The sequence below is a fragment of the Pinus tabuliformis genome, chromosome 5_1, assembly GCF_031772625.1.
Source record: "Pinus tabuliformis cultivar Carrire ecotype Pingquan chromosome 5_1, CPIR1, whole genome shotgun sequence".
NCBI lineage: Eukaryota > Viridiplantae > Streptophyta > Pinopsida > Pinales > Pinaceae > Pinus > Pinus tabuliformis.
In genome coordinates, this window is record NC_142305.1 from 83,947,503 (window position 1) to 83,973,437 (window position 25,935).

A 25,935-nucleotide genomic window follows, 5' to 3' on the forward strand; every position below is an offset into this window, starting at 1 on the left:
AATGAAGAGGAAGATGTTGTAGAATACCTAAAAGAGACGGCGTTCGATTTCGACGGTCGGATTCTCTGCAATGTCCACGAGAAGTTTCTTGCCAAAAGCCCTTTTTCTCTCCTCAACAGTAAAATGGTAAAAATGAATTGGTAAAAGCCCTTTTTATAGGTTTTTTGGGTAAATAAATGGTAAATTTGTTTATTTTTCACCATGAAAAGGTATTTTTCAAAGTATTTTTATCTATCTTCAACAGGTATGAGTAATGTGTTGGTTTTTGTGCAGGATAAAGGATTTTCAGGGAAAATTGTCATTTTTTACGAACAAAAACATCAAAGTCGTCTTTAAGCCCTTTTCTGACTCCTAAAACATGAAAAGATTGTCGAGCGTTTCTTTTACAGTCGTTAAAACGGAATTAAAAGACGGTCCTCTTATAGCCCTTTTCTGACCGTAAAAACACGAAAATATTGCTGGAATTTTGTCGTTTCAAATTCGATATTGGAAATAAAACGACGTGTCCTTGATCGCTTTTTACTTTTTAGATCAGAGACACTAATCATGAAAGTACTCCTTGGTCGTAAAGATCAAGCGGTTCTCTCAAGTATTATTTTATACTTTTTCGGGCTTGGGAGACACAAATTTACGAAAAAGGTCAACTCTTGAGTGTTCTTAAGTTTTTTTAGACTCTCTAAAATTGAAAAACACCGAGTTTCTCCTATACTGGACTCGTTAAAATTTCACAGTAAAGGACCTGTTCGATTACAAACGGGAACGGACCACTCCTTCTTAGGGTTCGAATCTAAACTAAGTTGGACTCATCCAAAGGATGAGCTTATAATCAAGCAAATGTTATCCTCCTCAAGCTTGTAAAAAAATAAAGAGGTACTTGCCAGAAATGGTGGGGGAAAAGAGAGGAAAATGAGCCTTTTTGTTATCCTTTGTCTCAGAAAAAACCTTATCACCACTCTTGAACACGACACTTTTTCATTCACCTGGGTTGGGAAATCCTTTGCCTAATAGTTGATCAAACCACATTGAAAATCTTCAGCCGGTTTCCGGGTATTAACTTTGGGTCAATTGTCACCAAGCCATCTGTTGTGTCGTTATGTGTTCAAGAGGTCACTGCAAATAAACCATTCATCTGCAAAATATCTGTCATCTATCTTGACCATCCCTGAGTCAGTCCTTACAGCTACATTTCTTCAACTTGATTTATGATTTCGTGTTGTGGGCTTTCCTGCAACGGGTCGCTTTCTATCGACATCAGCACATTATCTAGAAAGATGACCTAGAAATCATCAGTACCTTGAGATCTGCATGCCTCAATGGCAGGTTTCTCGCCTTTGACGATAGTTTACATCATTGACTTTCGATCGAAGGATTCCGTGACATGTTCAACATCAACACATTCATTCACATCTCATGGATTGTACTGGGTACTTTGAGAACCATTGACATCACTGGTGGTCTCTCTCACACTTGTTAACAGTTTACATCATCGACTGGTAATCAAGTGGTTTCTACCATGTTCGACATCAACTCATTTATTCGCATGGATAGAATCGTACTATTTTGGGAAGCAGAAATGAAGACCCTGGATCTAGTTTCCACCATCCAGGTTGCGAGGAGTTTTGTATTCATTATATAGTAGACTAATTATAAACAGATGGTTGCGTCCATACTGTGTCTACATAAGTCTATGATTATGATGTACTGCGAAATCATTCCTATATCAGAGCAGTAGTTAGTTTGTTAGTTAAAGTTTTCAATCTGAGTATGGGAATGCCTACCTCAGTGATGATATGATCTTATATATGTATTTTGTGTTGAATATTTGCAGGTTCCAACTGGGCTCTCACAAGATAATCCTTGAAATGATAAAGTCCTTCACCCTTCCTAGATGATATGAAACCCTAATCTACTACAGGCTTCGCACTTTAGGGGGCAATCTGTTACACTAAAATTTGTCACCATGACTATTTGCAGTCAGTATGGCTCCATTAATTGTCATACTGTCCTCCTTGGCAAGTCTTATACCTCTGCTCCTCATGTCAAACCCCAAGAAAGAGAGAAAGTCCTTAAAAATCAATATAACTCTGGTTACGCAGTTTCTCTTACCCTTACCTGCGTGTACGCACCTCAAGTTCATAATACCTGCGTACTTGTACGCTCTGTCTGTAAAGGGGTGGGTGCGTACTCCTGTAAAGGTCAAAAGGCGCAAGTTTTACTTCAAAAAAGTTACTTGTGGTCGAATCTAGAGCATTCTAGAAGATGGTTTGACGTGGATTGAGCGCCTCCAGATGGTTCATGCATCCCAATGAAAGAGGAACTTATCCCATGAAGAGGGGAGCTATCCCTTTGAAAGAGGGGCTTATCCCATTGATGGTGGACCTGTTTAACTTCCTCCAAAGCACTATAAATAAAGGCATTGGGCCAGAGGGAGAAGAGGTTGAAAGCTGAACATTCCTAAGGGTAGATGTTGCTGAAATTAGGACTCCCTTATAGAGCTTGAGAGGAGAGATTCCCATCCTTTCTTAGCTTCATTTGGAAGTGGGTGAGCTGATCAAAGTAAAGGAGAACTCTTGCTGGACCTTGGAGGGATTTGCACAACACCAAGGCACTGGTTGTAATGGTTTCTTTTGTTTCCAATTAATAAAATTTTGTCATGCAGAAAGAGTCAATTTTGCGGACAAAACCGACCTCCCTAGAAGCTAAGGCTTTCTAGTGACAAACAAGACAATCAAGCACTATATTTCCCTAAATATGCATTTAAAATACAATCAACCAGGTGTTTAAAGCATACCTTTAGTCCAACGCTGTTTGTAGAAGCCAAGCCTCTCCGATCCAGATGAGCTCCTCCTTCTCCTTGAAGCCTGCATTCACTAACAAGCAAACGATTACATAGCACCTGAATAACTCATATAATAAAACATATTCATCATAAAGACTAAGGAGTTTATGAAACAAATTATATATAACAACTTGTTGAGAAAAATGAACTTAATTGTATTAATTGGAAACAAAAGAAACCATTACAACCAGTGCCTTGGTGTTGTGCAGGTCCCTCCCAGGGTCCAGCAAGAGTTCTCCTTTACTTTGATCAGCTCACCCACTTCCAAATGAAGCTAAGAAAGGATTGGAATCTCTCCTCTCAAGCTCTAAAAGGGAGTCCTAATTTCAGCAGCATCTACCCTTAGGAATGTTCAGCTTTCAACCTCTCCTCCCTCTGGCCTGATGCTTGTATTTATAATGCTTTGGAGGAAGTTAAATAGGTCCACCATGAATGGGATAAGCCCCTCTTTCAAAGGGATAGCTCCCCTCTTCATGGGATAAGTTCCTCTTTCTTTGGGATGCATGAACCATCTGGAGGCGCTCAATCCACGTCAAACCATCTTCTAGAATGCTCTAGATTCGACCACAAGTAACTTTTTTGAAGTAAAACTTGCGCCTTTTGACCTTTACAGGAGTACGCACCCACCCCTTTACAGACAGAGCGTACAAGTACGCAGGTATTATGAACTTGAGGTGCGTACACGCACGTAAGGGTAAGAGAAACTGCGTAACCAGAGGTATATTGATTTTTAAGGACTTTCTCTCTTTCTTGGAGTTTGACATGAGGAGCAGAGGTATAAGACTTGCCAAGGAGGACAGTATGACAATTGATGGAGCCATACTGATTGCAAATAGTCATGGTGACAAATTTTAGTGTAACAGATTGCCCCCTAAAGTGCGAAGCCTGTAGTAGATTAGGGTTTCATATCATCTAGGAAGGGTGAAGCACTTTATCATTTCAAGGATTATCTTGTGGAGAGCCCAGTTGGAACCTGCAAATATTCAACACAAAATACATATATGAGATTATATCATCGCTGAGGTAGGCATTCCCATACTTAGATCGAAAACTTTAACTAACAAACTAACTACTGCTCTGATATAGGAATGATTTCGCAGTACATCATAATCATAGACTCATGTAGACACAGTATGGACGCAGCCATCTGTTTATGATTAGTCTACTATATAATGAATACAAAACTCCTCGCAGCCTGGATGGGGAAAGCTAAATCCAGGGTCTTCATTTCTACTTCCCAAAATAGTACGATTCTATCCATGCGAATAAATGAGTTGATGTCGAACATGGTAGAAACCACTTGATTACCAGTCGATGATGTAAACTGTTAACAAGTGTGAGAGAGACCACCAGTGATGTCGATGGTTCTCAAAGTACCCAGTACAATCCATGAGATGTGAATGAATGTGTTGATGTTGAACATGTCACGGAGTCCTTCGATTGAAAGTCAATGATGTAAACTGTCGTCAAAGGCGAGAAACCTGCCATTGAGGCATGCAGATTTCAAGGTACTGACGATTCCTAGGTCATCTTTCTAGATAATGTGCTGATGTCGATAGAAAGCGACCCGTTGCAAGCAAGCACACAACACGAAATCATAAATCAAGTTGAAGAAATGTAGCTGTAAGGACTGACTTAGGGATGGTCAAGATGGATGACAGATATTTTGCAGATGAATCGTTTATTTGCAGTGACCTCTTGAACACATAACGACACAACAGATGGCTTGGTGACAATTGACCCAAAGTTAATACCCGGAAATCGGCTGAAGACTTTGAATGTGGTTTGATCAACTATTAGGCAAAGGATTTCCCAACCCAGGTGAATGAAAAGTGTCATGTTCAAGAGTGGTGATAAGGTTTTTCTGAGACAGAGGATAACAAATAGGCTCATTTTTCTCTCTTTTCCCCCACCATTTCTGGCAAGTACCTCTTTATTTTTTTACAAGCTTGAGGAGGATAACATTTGCTTGATTATAAGCTCATCCTTCAGATGAGTCCAACTTAGTTTAGATTCGAACCCTAAGAAGGAGTGGTTCGTTCCTGTTTGTAATCGAACAGGTCCTTTACTGTGAAATTTTAACGATTCCAGTATAGGAGAAACTCGCCGTTTTTTCAATTTTAGAGAGTCTGAAAAAACTTAAGAAGACTCCAGGGTTGACCTTTTTCGTAAATTTGTGTCTCCCAAGCCCGAAAAAGTATAAAATAGTACTTGAGAGAACCGCTTGATCTTTACGACCAAGGAGTACTTTCATGATTAGTGTCTCTGACGTGAAAAGTAAAAAGCGATCAAGGACACGTCGTTTTATTTCCAATATCGAATTTGAAACGACAAAAATCTGGCAATCTTTTCATGTTTTTACGGTCAGAAAAGGGCTATAAGAGGACCGTCTTTTAATTCTGTTTTAACGAGTGTAAAAGAAACGCTCGGCAATCTTTTCATGTTTTAGGAGTCAGAAAAGGGCTTAAAGATGACTCTGATGTTTTTGTTTGTAAAAAATGACAATTTTCCTTGAAAATCCTTTATCCTGCGCAAAAACCAACACATTACTCATACCTGTTTAAGATTGATAAAAATACTTTGAAAAATACCTTTTCATGGTGAAAAATAAACAAATTTACCATTTATTTACCCAAAAAACCTATAAAAAGGGCTTTTACCAATTCATTTTTACCATTTTACTGTTGAGGAGAGAAAAAGGGCTTTTGGCAAGAAACTTCTCGTGGACATTGCGGAGAATCCGACCGTCGAAATCGAACGCCGTCTCTTTCAGGTAATTTTGAACATCCTCCTCTTCATTTTCATCCGTTTAGAATTCTTTTTTAGGCCCTAGATTTCATTTTTTGGAGGGTTTGGGGTTTCAAGAACCGCCTCTCGGCGTACGCAGGCACCAAACTAGGGACTCGCGTACCCCGACATTTTCTCAGTTGGGAAAATGTCAGGCGTACGCACCTTGCCTTAAGAGAACCCACGTACCCATGCTCTGTTCCTAAAGGCGGGGTGCGTACTCTGCGCAAAGACTTTTCGAACCCCAAATTCTCTAAATTGGACCAAAAATTTTTGATTTCATGGATTCTAATGGATGTTTTCTGGTGTGTAGATTGTTCTCCATGCTTGATTGGCGCGAGAGAGAGCACGAAGATGTTGATTTGGCCGCCATTAATCATCAACCGTCAATTGATGCTTTGAAGGCATGCGGCCTTTATAAATACTGGGCCATACCTGGCATGAGGGCCCAAGTGTGCTTTCTAGAGTGGCTGGTAGAAAGATGGAACGTTCAGGACCAGTGTTTTTATATTGGAGGGCACCAGCTCGAGATAGAGCCATTTTTTCATGCGGAAAGAGTCAATTTTGCAGACAAAACCGACCTCCCTAGAAGCTAAGGCTTTCTAGTGACAAACAAAACAATCAAGCACTATCTTTCCCTAAATATGCATTCAAAATAAAAGCAACCAGGTGTTTAAGGCATACCTTTAGTCCAACGCTGTTTGTAGTAGTCCAGCCTCTCCGATCCAGATGAGCTCCTCCTTCTCCTTGAAGCCTGCATTCACTAACAAGCAAATGATTACATAGCACCTGAATAACTCATATAATAAAACATATTCATCATAAAGACCAAGGAGTTTATGAAACAAATTATATATAACAACTTGTTGAGAAAAATGAACTTAATTGTATTAATTGGAAACAAAAGAAACCATTACAACCAGTGCCTTGGTGTTGTACAGGTCCCTCCCAGCGTCCAGCAAGAGTTCTCCTTTACTTTGATCATCTCACCCACTTCCAAATGAAGCTAAGAAAGGATGGGAATCTCTCCTCTCAAGCTCTATAAGGGAGTCCTAATTTCAGCAGCATCTACCCTTAGGAATGTTCAGCTTTCAACCTCTTCTCCCTCTGGCCCAATGCCTATATTTATAGTGCTTTGGACGAAGTTAAATAGGTCCACCATCAATGGTATAAGCCCCTCTTTCAAAGGGATAGCTCCCCTCTTCATGGGATAAGTTCCTCTTTCATTGGGATGCATGAACCATCTGGAGGCGCTCAATCCACGTCAAACCATCTTCTAGAATGCTCTAGATTCGAGCACAAGTAACTTTTTTGAAGTAAAACTTGCGCCTTTTGAACTTTACAGGAGTACGCACCCACCCCTTTACAGACAGAGTGTACAAGTACGCAGGTATTATGAACTTGAGGTGCGTACAAGCAGGTAAGGGTAAGAGAAACTGCGTAACCAGAGTTATATTGATTTTTAAGGACTTTCTCTCTTTCTTGGGGTTTGACATGAGGAGCAGAGGTATAAGACTTGCCAAGGAGGACAGTATGACAATTAATGGAGCCATATTGATTGCAAATAGTCATGGTGACAAATTTTAGTGTAACAGGGGCTCAAAAATTTTCCCTATTTCATAAAAGGCTTGGTAAACATAGTTACCAATCAAATGAGAAAGTGAACCGGTACTCATTTTTTTGAGGTGGCAAAAAATCACCCAATTTTGAAAAGTGGTGATGCCATAATACATTTTTTTTAGCATATTTTTGGCACTTTAAATTTTATTATGTATCAAATATGAAAAAAAAAATCGATGTAAGTAATTTTCATGTTGATTTTGAAAAGTGTTGATGCAGTTTCAACATATTTTTTAAATGTTAGTGATTTTCGTGCTGATTTTGAAAAGTGTTGATGCAGCATCAAGACATTTTTTAGAGGGCTTACTTTTTACACTTTAAATTTTTTTATGTATCAAGTGTGAACATTTTTTTTGTTAGTGATTTTCATCTTGATTTTGAAAAGTTTCAATGAGCACCAACCCTTTCTGTTTAAAGGGCTTACTTTTTATACTTTAAATTTTCTAATGAATTAAGTGTGGATAATTTTTTTTTAAATGTTGGTGATTTTCATGCTAGTAAAAAAAAAAGGAACATGACAAAAAAAAATCAAATACACAAAATATATATATATATATATATATATATCTTAAAAAAAAAAAAAAATCCCTACAAAAATGTACAAAAAAAACATAAAACAAAAAAATAAAACATGAAAAAAATAAAAATAATAAAAACATGTATAAAATTAAATTATAAAAAAAAAAAAACAACAAAAAACAAAAAACAAAACATGACAAAAAAAATCCTAAAACATGTTAGTAATAAAACAAAAAAATAAAAATACAAAATCAAATACAAATACCGAAAAAAAAAAAAAAACCAAAATTAACTCGTAAAAGTAAAAAAAATTGAATAAAAAATTAACAAAAAAACAAAATATAAATAAAAAATGAAAATTAAAAAAATAATATATATATATATATATGGAAAAACAAATTATATATATATAAAGAAAAACAAATTGAACCACAAAAAAATATTAAAACAATTTTTTTTAAGTTAAAAATAATAATAATAATGATAATAAATAAAAATTAAATTAAATAAATAAATAATAATAATATTTACCAAAAAAGTGAAAATAAAAAATTAAAATTAAAAAAGCATTAATTAAAATTACGAATTATTTTTTTAATTAAAATTATAAAAATAAACAAATAATCCCTCCCCCCTCGGCCTTCCCTCACCCCCCTCACCTCCCCCTCACCTCTCCCCTTCTCCCTCAGCCCTGCCTCACCCCCCTCGCCTCCCCTCTCCCCTCCCCTCTTCCCCGACTCTCCCCCCCGATCCTTCCCCCCTCGGCCCTCCCTCACCCACCTTCCCTCCCAACCCTCGACCTTCCCCATCCCTCACCCCCCTCACCTTCAATATTTGAATTTTTTTATCATGTTTTTTTATGTTTTATTACTTGTTATTATTTCTTATTTTATTTTTCAATATTTGAATTTTTGTTTTCTTATGTATCTTTCATATATATATATTAGGGTCCATGTCGATGCTTGTCTAGCAACCCGATCCCATTATGTGGAATTTGATAGTTGATTTTAAATTTTTCGTTATAATGAATCGAGTGAGCCCTACAATGTGTTAATTTCATGGTTGTTCTTTAAGTTTTCATTACAATGGGTTGAGCTCACCTACACTACGTGTTAATTTGATAGTTGATTTTTAAATTTTTTTTGCAATGTCTCAAGTTGTCTTAGGCTAAGATTTTAAAATCGCTATACATTTAACATTTAAAAAAAATACTCTTGGTATAATAACTCTTTCATTCAGGTGTTCATTTTTAAAAAAAATTTAGTCATAAAATTTTTCCATAATGTCATGCTTGAAATATTTTGAAAACTTGAGATTTTTTTGTAGTCATAATCTTTGGTTTTAATTGCATGGTTGAAAATTTGTCAAGATTTTGATGTTTTTCTCAATCATAATATTTTATCTTTAATGCTATGGTCGAAAACATTTACAATTTCAAGGTGTTGTAGAGTCAAGATATTTTATCTTTAACAACATGGATGGAAATAGTTGGAATTAGTAGACATGATATTTTATCTTTAACATCATGTCCGAGAATTTTTGGAATTTTACAGTTTTTCAAAGTCTGGATATTTTCTCTTTAACTCCATTGCTAAAAAATGTAAAAATTATAACCCATTTCTTTTTTTTATTCCAGAATAAACAATTTCTTTTAGGGGTGTTTTTTCAACCATTTTTCAAAAAAAAAAGTTTTTAGTTCCATTTAAAAACATCTTGAAAATTTACCCTAAAAAAAAACATCGTTCTGGAATAAATAATTTTCATTTTTGGGTGTTTTCTCATGTTTTTTTGGGGTTTTTGGGCTCGAGTACCCGTTTTGAGGTAATAGTTCCTGTTTCATCCGTAACTATGTTGGTATCCAAGGATGTCTAGTGTCTCATATAGGGGGAAGGCATCGAATTGCAAGTCATGCATAAAAATAATCAAACCTTTATCAATATTAGATTGGATAGTTTCCCCTCTGAAAGAAAGTTCGAAAGCATCTATAGTCTTGAAGGGCATCGTAAAAGTTTTCCCCATCATAGGTGATCATCTTTGTTGGAATATTGGTAGTGGCACAAAAGTTATTATGGGGAGGGCTCCTTGGATCGGGATCCTACAAGGACATCAACTTTTAGATCCATTAATTCACCACCTTGCTGATATTGGGAAGTTTGTTCTAGCACACATATCTTAAGCCTATCCTCCAAATGGACCACAACCCTAGTTATCTACTGATGACCTTCAACTTAAAGGTCAGAATGCCACTGCATCGAGGATGGTTACATCAAGGTCCTTAAATTTACAAATGTTTCTATATCTAATTCTGAGATCAACTTCTTTGGACACCAAGCCCTTCTAGAAATTATGCTTTGAAATATGGTTACATTTCTTAGGTTCACGAGTATGGGAATCCTACCTAGAGGGGAAAATATCTTTGGAAAATTGGTTGTCCTTCAAAAGTGAAATTTCTAATGTGGCTCATGTTAAAAGATGAAGTCCCCACTTGGGAAAATCTACGAAAATGATATTTTATGTGCACTAATTTCTGATCTCTCTACAGACAAGATGCTAAATCTATCATCCATATTTTCATCAAATGCCCCTTTACTAGAAGGGTCCGGTCTTACATTAAATATTATTATCCTCAGTTTCCACCTTGGAAAGAAGAAAGCATCATTTTTTTCCTACAAACATGGCTCTCTCACTATGACTCTCTTCGTGTGTTAGATGGGGTATTTGGTTGGAACTGAATGTAGATATCTTTGAAAAGAAAGATACAAGCTAATCCAAATTTTCATCTCAAAGTTTAGTTATTGCTTCCTCTTCTCTTCCCTGCCATAATAGTGCATCCACCCTTCATGCTCCTATGATTTTTCAAACTAAGTCCCCCTAGGATTTTTTTGATGGGGTAGTAGAAGGTTTGCCTTCTCAAGGAGTAGTCGATGGCATACTAAACCTATATGATACCCACTCTCTATATTTGTTTTCTAATATTGGTTTAACCACAAATAAATATGCAGAACTACTTTCCCTCCATACCATCATTTTCTTGGTCATTGCTTGAGATGTCCACACTTGACACATGTATGGTAACTCACAGGTAGTCATTAAATGAATGAAAGGGAAATTTTTCCTTAGTAATTATTCCATACTCTCTCTTCATCAAAGAATCGCAAAAAAGATCTCATCTTTCTCTTGCATTAATCTTGATCACATCTACATCTAGAACAACTGATAGGTTCTTGAAAAGTGGAATGGATTTGAACCAAGGAACAATTGTGGTCACTGAAAATAAAGAGGGCCCAGGGACATAATTTGTTTTTGACCCTTGCGTCTCACTAGCTCCCTGGAAGTTTATTTATCATATCATTTTTTTGTACTTTCATAGATACCATAATTTCTATATCTTTTTTGTTTTGGTTTAATAGTATCTAACACACAACCTCTAGGAGATCGTCAAAGACAACTATGTTGTCATATTTGTAGGGGATATTTTCAGTTGGTTTCTCCAACATTTTTCTCTTGATAAATTAGTGATGAGGGACTCTTTCATATCGGCCTACTAATGAATATAGATGATAATAGAAAAAACTATTTATTTGGGGTCATGTCCTAAAAAAGAATGTTCATGCATATACTAATGTAACTTTTTCTTTTTTAATATAATGAATTTTTTTTGCCTGAGAAATAAATCTCACAGCTCTTAATTAAAACATAAGAATACGATTCGTATTATCATATGTATCAGTAGTATTTGACACAATAGGAACATATCAAAACCTTTGTTTACAACCTTCAAACACAAGGAAAACATTCATTTCCCGAAGAAGAAAAAGGAACACCTTAAACCTAACTCCTAACAGTCTACTTTTCCTTGGACTTTTGAATCTTCAAAAACTTCTTGACAATATTTTGTTCTTCTTTCAAGAATGCTTGAATAATTTGGCCACAAAAAAATTAACCAGATAAAACACCTTCCTATGCTTTTCCAATAGTTCTCATGTTCCTGCTAAGCATTGACCTATTGTACTCAAATAGCCTTAGATGGGGGACCCCATGAATTCTCTTGCTTGACATTTATGTCCAATAGCTCTCTTCTTTTTGGTCTAGTATATTAGCCTCCCACGTGGAGTCCTTAGAACCTAGTTAGTTATATTTCATCGCATAGTTGTGGCACTTGAGATACGTCAACCTTTACGCCATCTCTCCCTCTCAGTTGATAACCACAACTTCTATATAAACATAATGAAAGTTATAGACTTCTTTCTATGGGGAAAGAAGAAGAAGAAGAAAAAAAAAAAGTAAATTTGATTTAGACGAAATAATTATTTTTCAAAATAGTTTTACCCAATCTAAATTATTTAAAATACAATTCTTACACCCACAATGCAATATAAAATAAATTAAATATTTTTTACATAAAATATAAATTATAAAAAAAATGTGATACATGGAATAAATGATATTGTATACCATTTGATATTTTATTATTTTGAATTTAAACTTATTATCTATTTAAAAAACATATATTTTTAACCATTAAGTCATTTAATATAAAATAAAATATGTAAATGATTCATTACCTCATAAATAACCCAATTCATTAATTTATTAAACATGTTTTATTATATAATTATTTTACTAATCAAAATTATATTAAATTAACAGAGTGTTAATTGTTTAAAAATAAAATATTAATATATACTTAAGGGGTGGCATGAGTGGTAGGGGTTATCCTTCACCTCAAGGATCAAATAGAGACTCAATATTCTTAGGCCCTGGGTGTAGCATCCAATAATGAAGTTGAATATCTTGTGCTTTGGCAAGGATTATAAATAACAATAGCAAATAAGATTACCAAAGTCCTAGTGTTTGGAGACTCTATGATTGTGATTTGACAGGTGTAGAAAGCTAAGGGATCACAAAACTCAGCTCTTCCCCCTATTTTACAAAGAATTGCACTGCAATTATTGTGATTTGAGCAAATTGAATTCTTCCATGTCTATAGACATTTGAATGAAAAGGTTGATTTATTGGAAAACAAAGGAACCACCATGGAGCAAGGGATCCTAGAAGTGGATCAACAGATATTGAACTCACCTCTTCCATGAACTCGGTATATAAAACAGAAAGTCCAAAATTCTAGCCATAAAGGTTACCACAACCAAATTAAAATTCAAGCAATCAATAAAGAATTCACCAAAGTTATTTTTCGGTTTAGCAACTAGATCTCAATGAGAATATTGACATTTGTAAGGATGGATAGATGACCTGCAATAACTCTTAAACCACACAATCCAAAGAATGTTTATCCCTCCATACTCTAGAGTAACATTTGGTGTATGGAGGAAACAACATGCGAGCAAAGGTGGCCACAAGTTTTAAATCTTCAAGGAGGGAAGGAGTTCACACAAGTGAGAGGAGTCTCGGCCTTGCTAAAGCATTCAATTCAACACATAATGGAGTTATTGTTATTCTCCCTCCCTATTTATCAACTATCAATCTATGAAATTAGTCTGGATCTAGGTATGGATTCAAATGCATTAGAGGAAATAGAGGTTATATATGGCTCTTTGTTGTTCTTCTTTGACCAAATTGTGTTGTTGATCAACTGTTAATGAATACCAAATTATAATCGCTGCAGAACAAAATGGAGAAATTTCAAGCCGAGGTTCAATCGAGATTGGCAGTTATGGATAGTAAAGTGACTGAAATCAAGGAAAACTCCAACAGTGGTATTAAATTCATCATGGAAGAAGTTTGGACCACCGCAAAACCCATGAAGAAAAAATCTAGAGTAGAAAACACAACACGGGAAGAATGAACATCTGGCTATGTGGAGCAACTGTTCAAAAAGATCCTCCCATTTCAGATAAATTTCTACATTTTTTTTATGTTATGCAAATATATACTTTTATTAGGGGCTTTTTGTAAGGTTTAGAGCAAGGAAAAAATAGTCGAATAGCTATAGTTTGAACTTCCTTGAACATGAAAATTTATGTAAGAGTCAAACCAAGGTATCATTTTAATGCCAAACATGTTGGAAAGACAGAGGAGGTAAGACACAAAATTCACATACAATCAATAAGAAGAGATGTTGCTTTTCTATTGATCAACCAAACTTGATTTCAACTTGATTACAATGAACAAGTGAGAGGTATTAAACCTTTTTGTCTAGTGACTTGCCTAAAATAAATTAACATGCATGCACACACTAAATTTGGACTTCTCCAAATATAGATTGAACTCAACCTGACTCACACTTAACTTAGTTAACTTACACTCTAAATCTATATTTCACTTAACTTAGCTTATCTCTTCATCAATCACTTGACTTGAATCTTGCTAAATTTTCATGCAAGAGTAATTACTATTTCAAACAAAATATCCATTTATTCTTTTGACATATCTATAGATATATATATATATATATATATATATATATAGGTAAGATAAGAGTCTCAGTCTATATATATAGCTTGTCTTACAAATAAAATACTAAATACATATAGTGCAAATTATGTAAATGCACACTATTATACTAAGTTAACATAGTGTAAATTGTTTTAAAATAAAATATTAATAAATAAAATAGAGCTTTCAATGCACAACAGCACATGACCTTACTCATTATTCACTCCTTTAAAAATCCCAAGTATATACGTATCCTATAAAGAACACATTGGATCCAAGTCACCATTTAGCCACTAAGAGAGCCTATAATGTATGGCTATCTTTCCCTCTCACAAATTTGCTACTATATGAGACTGCCAATATCACACTGAAATTAATAAATGACATTCTATACAGGTGGATCTATTATAGGTGGTTGGAACTCATGAATTTACAACACATATTGACCACTGAAATTATTAATTTCATCTTTGATGTACTTTCTCTCTATGCCTATTTGTTACATCCAAAGCAGGCTTTGACAGGTTGACTTTGAGGCTCTGTACGCACAATCCATTGTTGTGCTGCGAGTGTGAGACTTTGAGGCTCTGTAGTCATGATCCATTGTTGTGATGCGAGTGCGAGACTTTGAATCATACTTTGTAGTTATCTAGGTTGGGTTCAAAGGCAAGGCCCCTCACATGTAGGTTCTTGCGATCCTAGTCATGTGGATCGGGACAACTAGGTAACCAACTCCATGAGTCGCGAGTGTAGGAATTAGTTTCTATCTTGAGGTCTCGTGAACCAACTCACTATTGTAAGATATTCTCCATTATCTATAACACTCCCCCTTAATGGAGAAGGGGTTCACAAATATGCCTCACATTGATTTTTCCAAGAGGCTTAGTGAAAATTTCTGCAACATTATCACATGTATTACAATATACCAAATGGATTTCTTTTGATTGCACTTTCTCCCTGACAAAGTGGAACTATGTATCAATGTGCTTAGTGTTTTTGTGAAACACCAGATTATTAGTGTCGAGCCGTAAAAAGGATCTTTTTCACCTCTAATTACCTCACATTAACTTGTCAATCCAGGAACGATTTGTTATCTCAAAGAGTGTACTCAGTCTGAGGCGGTCATTTGTCAGAGTAATGCTAGTAGTATAGTGCTCAAGAAAATACAAGAGTAAACGGATGCTGAAAGAAAATCTACTTACAGCAAAATACCTTGAAGCCTAAATCATTCATTCAGAAAACTAAGCAATTTATCAGTCAAGGGTCCAGTAACAATAACTCATCCCTTTGGAAACTGATGTAACTAAAGGTAATCAAGGAACAGATCATCAATATGGGGACTAGACAGCAAATGCCAATGCCCACTACAGTTTCAGATCGTTCTGCACACCAAAGCAATCAGTAACGCAAATAACCAGAAATGGAACAGCAACTAGAAAATGTAACAACAACTAAGTCTGAGGAACAACAACACCCTAATCTATAGAAACGAGTATAACAACCTTATCCTGCAGGAATAAAATATCAATTCAGAAGTTTTTACTCAAAGGATAAATTGGACAGCAAATAGAAATGGAATGGCAACCAATTACCAATGAAATATAGAACAGCGTGTAGTACCAATCGTAGATACACGGTGCCGGAATAGACAATACACACAACACACAAAAATCTTAGGGAAAACAGTAATCTGAGTCTGATACCACGAGTACTAATCCCGGTTAAAAAGGGCAACGATCACAATTCATAATGGAACAACAATGCCAATCAAACAGCAACCGTATGAAGTATAAACCATAGACGAATACAGTGATACCAACTTAAGAAGATTACAGCTCAATTACTCTGCAATTGAACAGCAATAACATTCTGTAAAGAACAACGATATTACATTAATGACTTTAAAAGAACAACAATGCGTTATAAGATCAAAATGCATGATACAACTTTCTTGTTGCAGAGAACGATACATAAATATAACATAGGTGCGATATAAGATAACAAGGCACACCAGATTATCGATTAAATCTGATAATACAAACCACTCACGAACCAAAGATAATGATACAGGAGCAAGTGTTCCACCAGGTCCGAGCCCTTAGCCTCCAGGGATACATCGCTTGAAGTTATTCCAGAATCACAGACGGAACAGCAACCAGATTTATATTAAAGCATTGAAACAAAGTTACAGTAAATCTCTTCTCGACGAGAGTCGATAATCAAAGTTTTAGTACAAAGAAAAGTTACATGACAAATTAACAGTCTCTCCCGGGCTATCAATGCTGCCCCTACTTATAACAGCTGAAGCGGAGATACCAAGGATGCAAAAATAGCTAAAGTGTTAATCCTTCAGTTATCCAGTCGTCTTCTTACGCCGAGTCGATATCTCCTTTTCCTTTCCTTGGCTGAGACGTTTTAATTTAGATTGTCTCGTTTGCATATGGTTCCCCGCCAAAGGAACAGTGGTTAGCTTGGCCCTGTCTTTTTCCTTGGAGCAGAAATCTTTAGATTTTACTTTTTCCTGCATAAGAAATAGTAATTATTAGCGTTTTTATGTTGCATATAAATCTTTATAGATTTTGTCATGATTCTCCATTATCTACCTAGTTTATGATGCAAAGATGTTATGAGTTCTAGAGAAAAGATGGCAAAACAGTCAATGAAAACATACCTTCCTCAATACTCCACACACCCCCCTGCTTACCCTTTTTCATGCCCTCATGAAAACATTGTAGTTGACATGTAAGGAAGTGAGAGAGTAGGCTGGAGATGGGATCTCATGTGGTGGCCTACAGTCATGATGCCTAACTAGGTGTTCAAAAAGATGGCATGTCTGACCCTCAGACATCTCATACAGGGCTTAGTATCCAGGTGTAGGGTGCCAAATAATCGGACTTCAAAACCTATATCCTAACCAAGATGGCCCTGGCCTTAATATAATTTCGCCACATAGGTTCAAACGATCAGCGACTAACTTAAAATTCTCATAATTAAATGGTTCCCTAAGTTGGATGTTCGGATTAGAGGTTTGATATCGAAATTTAGCAGCTGCAATGGCAAGGTCCTTAATGGTAAAGAAGTATTCTATCCCTTGCCGATTGATTGTTGTATGAATGGGTTTTCATGCGTCAATCACGCCCGGAGTCCTCATAAGGCTCCTATCTTTGTTCCATAACTATAATGGATCTCCAGGCTCAGCTCTTACCCATAAGTCTAATCCGTTTTCTTGTCTTTGGAAGGCATTATAGGCTTTGAGCCATTTAATTTGATTAATTCCAAACGAAATAAATGCCTGCAGCTGGATATCCCCAACGAAAGGGCCAGGGTTCTGCTATGTGTCTTGGTCTAGCACAAGGTTATGCAAATAGAATTCACACAGTAATATTTGAACCTTCACTCCATAATGCTTACAAAAATTTACAAAATCATCAATGGTATCAATTTGGATAGGGGCTCCTGCTTTTACGGCCTTAATTTTCAATTGCAAGTATCGTTCCATTAAAAACAAGGCATAATTCTTGGCAAGGCCTCTACATGCTAGGACGTTAGTGTACAAAGAGCATAAGGTATCCATTTGTCTGATAACTACATCTAATCTATGAGTTACCTTTGCGACTTTTTCTTGTTCTTTTCACCATCCTTCAAAGGCTTCGCTCTCAGATAAATTGACATTCCTTAGCTGTTGTTGCAATTCTTCATACTTTTCTCGAGAAACTGTTTGTTCCATGAGTTTTTCAATTGCTTGATGTGCTTGCATCAAACCCTCTCGTAGGGTTACCGTCCTCGGATCACTGTCCCACATAGTAGTGGCCAGTGGAAGATTTACTTGAATCTTCCTATTGCGTTGCCTTGTATTCATAGTCTGCATCCTTTCAGAGGGTTGTGCCTCTGTTTGAACTTCCTTGTCACAGGCCAATATATCGTCCATTTGTACTTCAATATGAGCAACAGTGGAGTGCTGTTCCTTTTGCTCTTGAACGACAGTCTGCTCTTTAACAAGAGTTTGAACAACAGACTGTTCTTCGGCGGTTTAAACAACAGACCATTCGTCAATAGCAATTTGAACAACAGACTGTGTTCCAGCAGACTATTCATCGACAACGGTTTGAACAGCAGGCTGAACAGGGGACTTTCAAATCTTCTTCTTGGGGGGTTTCACTAGAGTAGCCACATGTCTTTCCCCTGAAGTTCTTTTTGCTCTCTTTCGCATTCTCAAAACCCTGATTTGTTGTCAAAGTCAGGCTATCACATTTAGCAACCTTTATTGTTCTTTCTGTAATCATTTGATTTCCTCTGCTTCCTTAGAAGGAACAACTATCTATTTCTTTGGGCCTGGACTGTCACCTTGACCCATTCCCTGGTTTTCCTCTTGGGGTGCTCCTTCAATGTTTTGTTCAGGCTGCTCAGGAGTAGAAACCCTAGCTGGCTCTATTACTTCCTGGGTAACTTCCTTGTCCACCCCTTCTTCTTCATGCAATTCTTCTAGTGTAGTCTGGCTAGGGGCGGATTGTTCCCCTTCTATGTCTTCATCATTTCCTTCTCCTATCATGCTTTCATCATGAACCAAATGATTCTCTTCATTTTCTTCCTCGTCACACAATTCCTCAGGTGCACTTTTATCCTGAGCATAATGCTCTTTCGGTCCTTCCTCAGTCTGGAGGCCTAGCAGGCTGGGAGGCTGGCCATATTCACCCATATTGGCCAGAATTTTGGCCAATTCGTCCTCTTGCAATGGATTTTGCAATGGACTCTCTTCACGGTGTTCTGCCTCTGCCTCCACTTGCTCAGGTTGCTCAGTCTCTTCCTCTGCTTCTCCTTCCTTATTTCCTTCTACTTCTTTCTCATTCTCTTTTCCTTCCAATTACAGGGGTTGCTCATCCCCCGAATCGTCTATCTCCACAGGCTAGCTGGTACCCCCTTGGGGATTTTCCAACCTTCCTCTAATTCGTGCCAATCTAACTGATTTTCTCCATTTTGATGGTCTAGTTGGTGTACTGACAGTGTGTTTGCGTTTTGGGGCTGGCGGAGTCGGTGCCCCATCTATTATAGCAAGTAGTTCTTCCCAGCTACTTTGTTGCTGAGCCAAACTGTGGCTAACTATCAGCCGTATCAGCCCATGGTGACTCACACAGATTCCACATGTTGTGACTTTTTCATGCTTCGAGCAACATCATGCAGTAATGAATTTAAAAATGCAAGTAGTCACAGAGCATTTTTATTTTAATACAGCTAAGAGTTTAAGGTGTCATGGTCTTACCACGTCTTTCCTGCCTTCACAGGTGATGTAGCTCTAGATGATCCTCGCCAATTCTGCCCACGGTTCTCCTAATGCCGATGGTAGGACTCCCTTTCCTCTGACTGTCAGGTTCTAGCCTTCATCTTGGAAGATCTCCATGATCTTTTGCAGTCTCTCCTTCTTCAGAGTCCACATAGGTCTAGTGGCTGGCAGTCCCAAGACCTCTGAAATTACGTCATCAGTGACTTTTATATGTTTTCCCCTTACTGTGGAGTGAATTTCTTGTAAATTCTGGAAGAATTCTATTGCCACAGTCTCATTGGATTCCTATACGCGATTAAGATAGACTAACCATCTTGCCTTTGCCAGGATTTCCCATGCTGCATCGGAAACTGTCAATACCTATGGTTCTCTTCGAATTGACCTTCCTCCCATGCTTTAGCTCACTGTAAAAACATAGAAACGTCAATGGAATAGAAATCTGTTTGAACTGTTAGCAACACAGAAGAAAATAGTAAAATCACAATGCTCGTTCAAATCTTACTAATTGTTACAGACAGAAATATCTTAGGAACAGCAAGGCATGCAAAACGAGATACCGTTAAGCCTTGCTATTCCCGAGTAAGAATTTGACGAGTAATAGCTTGACACGTATATCCACAAATTATGAAGTCAGCCCTCCCCCCCACAATGTGATAGGCCATCCTCGACCGTCAAATGAAGGAGCGACGGGCCGATCTGTTCTAGTACAGGGGTCATAAAGGAACAACGTATGCAAGGATGCCATGTTTACAAAAGTAGCAGGTTACCGAAATTGAGGTGTATAATAGGGTCACTTAATAAATAAGAAAATGCAGTTATATGATGCGAGGCTGGGAGGATAGGACAGTTGACGTGCATAACGAGTGTAATGCGGTCACTGTCTACTTTTGCCGTCATGATTGGTTATAATGGATTTTCATGTGTTTAATGGTTTGGGGAAGGGATATGCATAATGTTATTTGACAGATTATCAAGGTATAAGATAGAGAAGGGTATTAATGATGACTATTGGTGTATAAGAAATGTGACTTTAATGCCATTAACAGAGCTCTGCTGCCGACAGGTGTCCATAACCTTGGCAGAGTTGTTTGTTTCACCCATAGAACCATGATCCTTTTCGTATGCGTAGGAAGTTATATTCAATGTCAAAATGGAGGTCATTATGCTGGGTTGGTAACCAGTTAAATCATAATGCCATTCACCAGGAAGGAGTGAAAGGTGGGTAAGCTGGCTCATGATGAGACCTCCTGTTCCAAGGACTCTTTATTTTTTTCTGATGTGCCTCTTGGACCATATCCCTAGTGTGGTGGCCATAGTGGGAATGCCACTTCACTTTCTTCCTTATGATCATGGTAGGCTGACTCTTGATGAGACCCCCTATCCTGCATTTGACAATTCAAAACATTCGTCTTTTTTTTATTTTTATAACATGCTTTCCTATTTATACACAAAGGGTGATTCGACCCTCCTTAAGAGTAGGAATTTTGGAAAAAGTCTTAACATCTCAATAGAAAAATATAAATCCTTTGTTCTTATTCCTTAATAATTATCAAAGAAGATTATGGGAATTTAAAAAGAACCAGCATGATAAAGATGACCAATCATGTTGGTATTAATAGGGTAATGACAACAAAAGTAATGAATAATTGTGTCCTTTCTTTGTTCCTCTTTATCACTTCACAGCAATTTCTTGTAAATGTAGTGATTTTACATAATTTGCTGATTTCGGTATGCTCTAGCTTTGTATTCATTGCATGAGTGTATAGTTGTGCTCCAAAAGACCTGAAACAAGAGGAACAGTAGGGATCTACAAGCATAAGTAAAAGGAATACAAGAATGTGGTTGTTTGAAAAAGGAAGGGCAAAGGAATTCAAGTGTTGTTCCATTGAAAAAGGAACAGCAAAAACTGAAAGTGTCGTTCCTTTGAAAAAGGAACAACAAAAACCGAACATGTCGTTCCTTTAGAAAAGGAACAGCAAAAAACCAAAAGTGTCGTTCCTTTGAAAAAGGAATAGCAGAAACGCAAGTGCTGAAAAGTGTCGTTCCTTTGGAAAAGGAACAGCAAAAAACGCAAATGTCGTTCCTTTGGAAAAGGAACAGCAAAAATCAAAAAGTGTCGTTCCTTTGGAAAAGGAACAACAGAAAACCCAAATGTTGTTCCTTTGAAAAAGGAACAACAAAAATCACAAGTGTTGTTCCTTTGGAAAAGGAACAACAAAAATCGAAAGTGTTGTTCCTTTGGAAAAGGAACAGCAAAAATCGAAAGTGTTGTTCCTTTAGAAAAGGAACAGTGGAAATCAAAGGTGTTGTTCCTTTGGAAAAGGAACAGCAAAACACTCAAATGTTGTTCCTTTGGAAAAGGAACAGCAAACCACACAAATATCGTTCCTTTGGAAAAGGAACAACAAAGATCAAAAGTGTTGTTCCTTTGGAAAAGGAACAACAGAACACTCAAATGTCGTTCCTTTAGAAAAGGAACAACAAAATGAAAAAGAAAAAAAAACGGCTGAAACCAAGGTGTTGTTCTTTTGAAAAAGGAACAGCAAACAAAAATGTTGTCTTTCTAGAAAAGGAACAGCAAAGGTGACAAAAGTGCACACAAACGTTGTTTCTTCAGAAAAAGAACACAACGGAAATACAAAAATATATACAGAACAAAGAAATTATGTACAAAGTATAAAAAAGGTGAATCACTTAATGAATCACAGGTGAGGAAGATTGCTCTTCCCCCTGTAGAATTTGCATATCGGAGTCCTCGCGTAGTTGCTGACAGAAGGATTCCCGAGTAAGTGGTTTGCGGTATAATTGAACTCAGTGGCCATTTACCTTAAAGGTATGTCCAAATCCGTCAATAGTGACTAGATTTAAGGTGCCATTATCATGTACCTTCTGGATTTCATATGGCCCCAACCAGTGAGTCTAAAGTTTCCCGGGAAAATCCTGAAACCTGGAATCGTATAAGAGTGCCCAGTCCCCTTCGCGAAAGACTTTGTTTTTAATGAGAGCGTCATGCCATTTAGCTCGCTTTTGTTGGATTAATGTGGTATGTTGAAGGGCAGAGAGCTTGATTTCATCTAACTCATTGATCTGCTGTAATCTATTAATCTGTGCCTCGTTTAGATCTAGGCCGACTTCTTGTGTTGTTCGCAGTGTTTGGATTTCAAATTCTATGGGAAAAATGGGTTGCTTTCCAAACACCAATTGGTATGGCGAATAGCCAGTAGTGCTTCTCCATGTTGTTCTGTAAGCCCACAAGGCTTCTGGTAGTCTTGCAGCCCAATCGCGTCTATGTGATGCAATGGTTTTTGTCAGGATTGCTTCTATTATTTTGTTGCTGCTTTCTACTTGACCGTTTGCTTGTGGGTGGTATGGAGTAGTAATTTTATGCTGGATATGATAGTTTTTAAGTGTTGCAGCAATCTTATTACCAGCAAACTGTGGTCCACCGTCTGTAATTATGTCTCTTGGGAGCCCATATCGCACAAATATGTGAAACAGGAATTGTATGACAAAATCCTCTGTAGCTCTCGGTAATGCTTCTGCTTCAACCCATTTGGTGACATATTCTATTGCCACCAGAATATATGTTTTCTGATTCGAGGATGGGTTGATTGGACCAACAAAATCAAGTGCCCATCGTTCAAATGGTTCAATAACCAGTTGTGGGTTCAGGGGCATTTCATCGGCCTGACCAAGGCATCCTGCTCTTTGACAACTATCACAAGCTTGAACGAACTTCTTTGCATCTTTGAAGATCGTAGGCCAATAATACCCTGTTTGCAACACCTTATGTCCAGTTCTCTTATCGGCAAAGTGTCCACCACATGGTCCGTCGTGACAAGCTTTCAAAATATCAAAAATTTCATCCTCCCGGACACATCTCCTGATGTGCATATCTTCTCCTGTATGGAACAGGTAGCCCCCAATCCAGGAAAATCAAGCACTTCTCTGGACAATCTGTTTTTGTTCATTGGGGGTCAGATGTTTTGGTAATTTACCTACTGCTAAGTAATTCACAACATCAGCATACCAGGGTGTTTTAACAGTGACAGCAAACAAATGCTCATCTAGGAATTGATCTTCAACTACTGTTGCATCCACTAGTTTTGGCATTCGTGAGAGAAAGTCAGCTACAAGATTTTCTTTTCCGGGTCTGCCCTTGATTGTAATACCAAATTCCTGCAACAAAATCAGCCATCTAGTTATTCTACCAGTTGTGATTGTTGCTAAATATTTTATGGCAGCGTGATCTGTATATAAAATAACAGGATATCCAGTAATGTAATGCCTAAACTTATTGATAGCATGTATTACAGCTAGAAATTCTTTTTCAGTAACAGTATAATTCAATTCAGCAGGAGATAGATTCTTGCTAATGTAATAAATTGCGTATGGTTTTTTGTCTTCTTCCTGCCCAAGGACTACTCCAATAGTTGTATCTGAGGCATCTGACGAAATCTGGAATGGTAGGTTCCAATTTGGTCCACGAAGGACTGGAGCTGTGGAGACAAGCTTCTTCAGATCTTGAAAAGCACGGTCACATTTTTCTGTCCAAAGAAAGTCAACATTACCTGTTAGTGCATATAGAGGTGCAGCAATATGTGAATAATGTTCTATAAACCTTCTATAATAATGAGAGAATCCAAGAAAACTGTGTACCTCTGTTTGAGTCGTAGGGGTGGGAATTAGCAAAATTATTTGAATTTTGGTTGGGTCTACTTGTACGCCAACTGCTGAGATATAATGGCCTAGAATAAGCCCTTCAGTGATCATCATATAGCATTTTTCATGGCTTAAGCAAATCCTGGTGACAATGTAGCGTTGCAGGACTTTTTCCAGCGTGTCCAATGCCAGATCAAATTCATCTCCGTATGGTGTAAAATCATCCATATAGACTTCGAGCCCTTCATTTATTAGGTCTGAAAAGTGCTGAGGATAGCTCTTTGAAATGTGGCAAGAGCATTGCATAAGCCAAAAGGTAAAACTCTGTAGGCAAATGTTCCCCAAGGACAAGTAAAAGTAGTTTTATCTTGGTCTTCAGGGGCAATCTGAATCTGATTGTATCCAGTGAAGCCATCTAAGAAATAAAATAATTTCTTTCCTGCCAAAGTGTCTAATACCTTATCGATGAATGGAAGGGTAAAGTGGTCTTTTTGTGTTGCTTTATTTAATTCTCTATAGTCTACACAAATTCTCCACTTCCCATTCTTTTTCGGTACCACAACAAGTGGAGAGACCCATTTACTATCGAAGATAGGGTAGATGAAGTTAACATCTAAAAGTTTTTGGAGTTCAGCTTTTACAATGTCTTTTAGATGAGGATCGAGTCTCCTTTGCAGTTGGCGAACAAGTCTTGCATCCTTTTCTATATAAATGTGGTGTGTACATAACTGGGGATCAATTCCTTTCATATCAGGGTAGTCCCATGCAAATGCCTCTTTATGTTTCCTCAATAACTGGATGAGTTTCTTTTCTTGTTGTAAAGTCAGGTTGGCATTGATGTTTAAAGTTTTTCTTGGCTCAATTTCCACAATTTTTCTATTTGAGACAGAGGTAGTAGGTATTGGCTGATCATGCGTGTCTTTAAGAAGGTCCTCTTCTAATTCATTATCAAATGTTGCTTCTATCATGTGACATTGTACGTGGGATCTGGGTTCGTCTTGGCTAATGAAATTATTAATGGCATCGTCTTCTGTTTGGTCCTTGAAATCAAGGGCCTCTTGTATGGTTAATGGAGATCTAATATTTTCTGTAAGGTATGATACAGGGTGCTTGTTAGTTTTTATTATGGTGACACTTGGCTGCGCTGGGGGGTATAAAGCTAGATTCTTAATATTTGTCCCCCTAGAAATGGTCATATTTCCTTGTCGACAGCCAATATAAGCATCGGCAGTTGCGAGCCAAGGTCTGCCTAAGATCAATGGGTGTCCATCAAGTCGGTTTTTGGGGTTTATTATCAGAAAATCGGCCGAATATTCCCAGGAATCAACAGATACCATGACATCCTATAGTGTGCCCTCTGGCCTAACTACAGATCGATTAGCTAGTTCTAATAAAGTGGAGGTTGGTTCTACTGAGGTAATGCCCAGTTTTTGGCAAGTAGCGGTTGTTAAGATGTTAATTGCAGCTCCTAGATCAACTAAGGCATTTGAGAAGGTTTGGCCATAAATTTGTACTGTTACTATTGGATTTCCTGGGTCTTCGTATTTAACGGGTGTTTCTTTTCCTGATAGTAAGTCAGATAAAGTGCCAACTACTTGGACTTTTGGGTTATTTGTTATTGTCCTCCTTGGTTTCTTTATACATAGTTCTTTGATAGTCTTTGCATATATCGGAATGTCTTGAATGGCTTGGAGGAGCGGGATTTTTATGTACAGGTTTCGTAATTCTCCCAGAATGTCAAAATCAGGATGTTGTATAGGTCGGGGTATAATTAAGCATTTTGGGAATGGAGGAGAGGATGTGGTTGCTGGATCATGAATTTGTTGTCTGGGCG

At 37.3% G+C, this 25,935-nt stretch overlaps 1 pseudogene; it reads right to left on the reverse strand.

The window, feature by feature from the left end:
• Window positions 1-11,611: 11,611 nt before the first annotated feature.
• Window positions 11,612-11,950, reverse strand: LOC149163562 (large ribosomal subunit protein eL34 pseudogene; annotated as a pseudogene).
• Window positions 11,951-25,935: the final 13,985 nt, after the last annotated feature.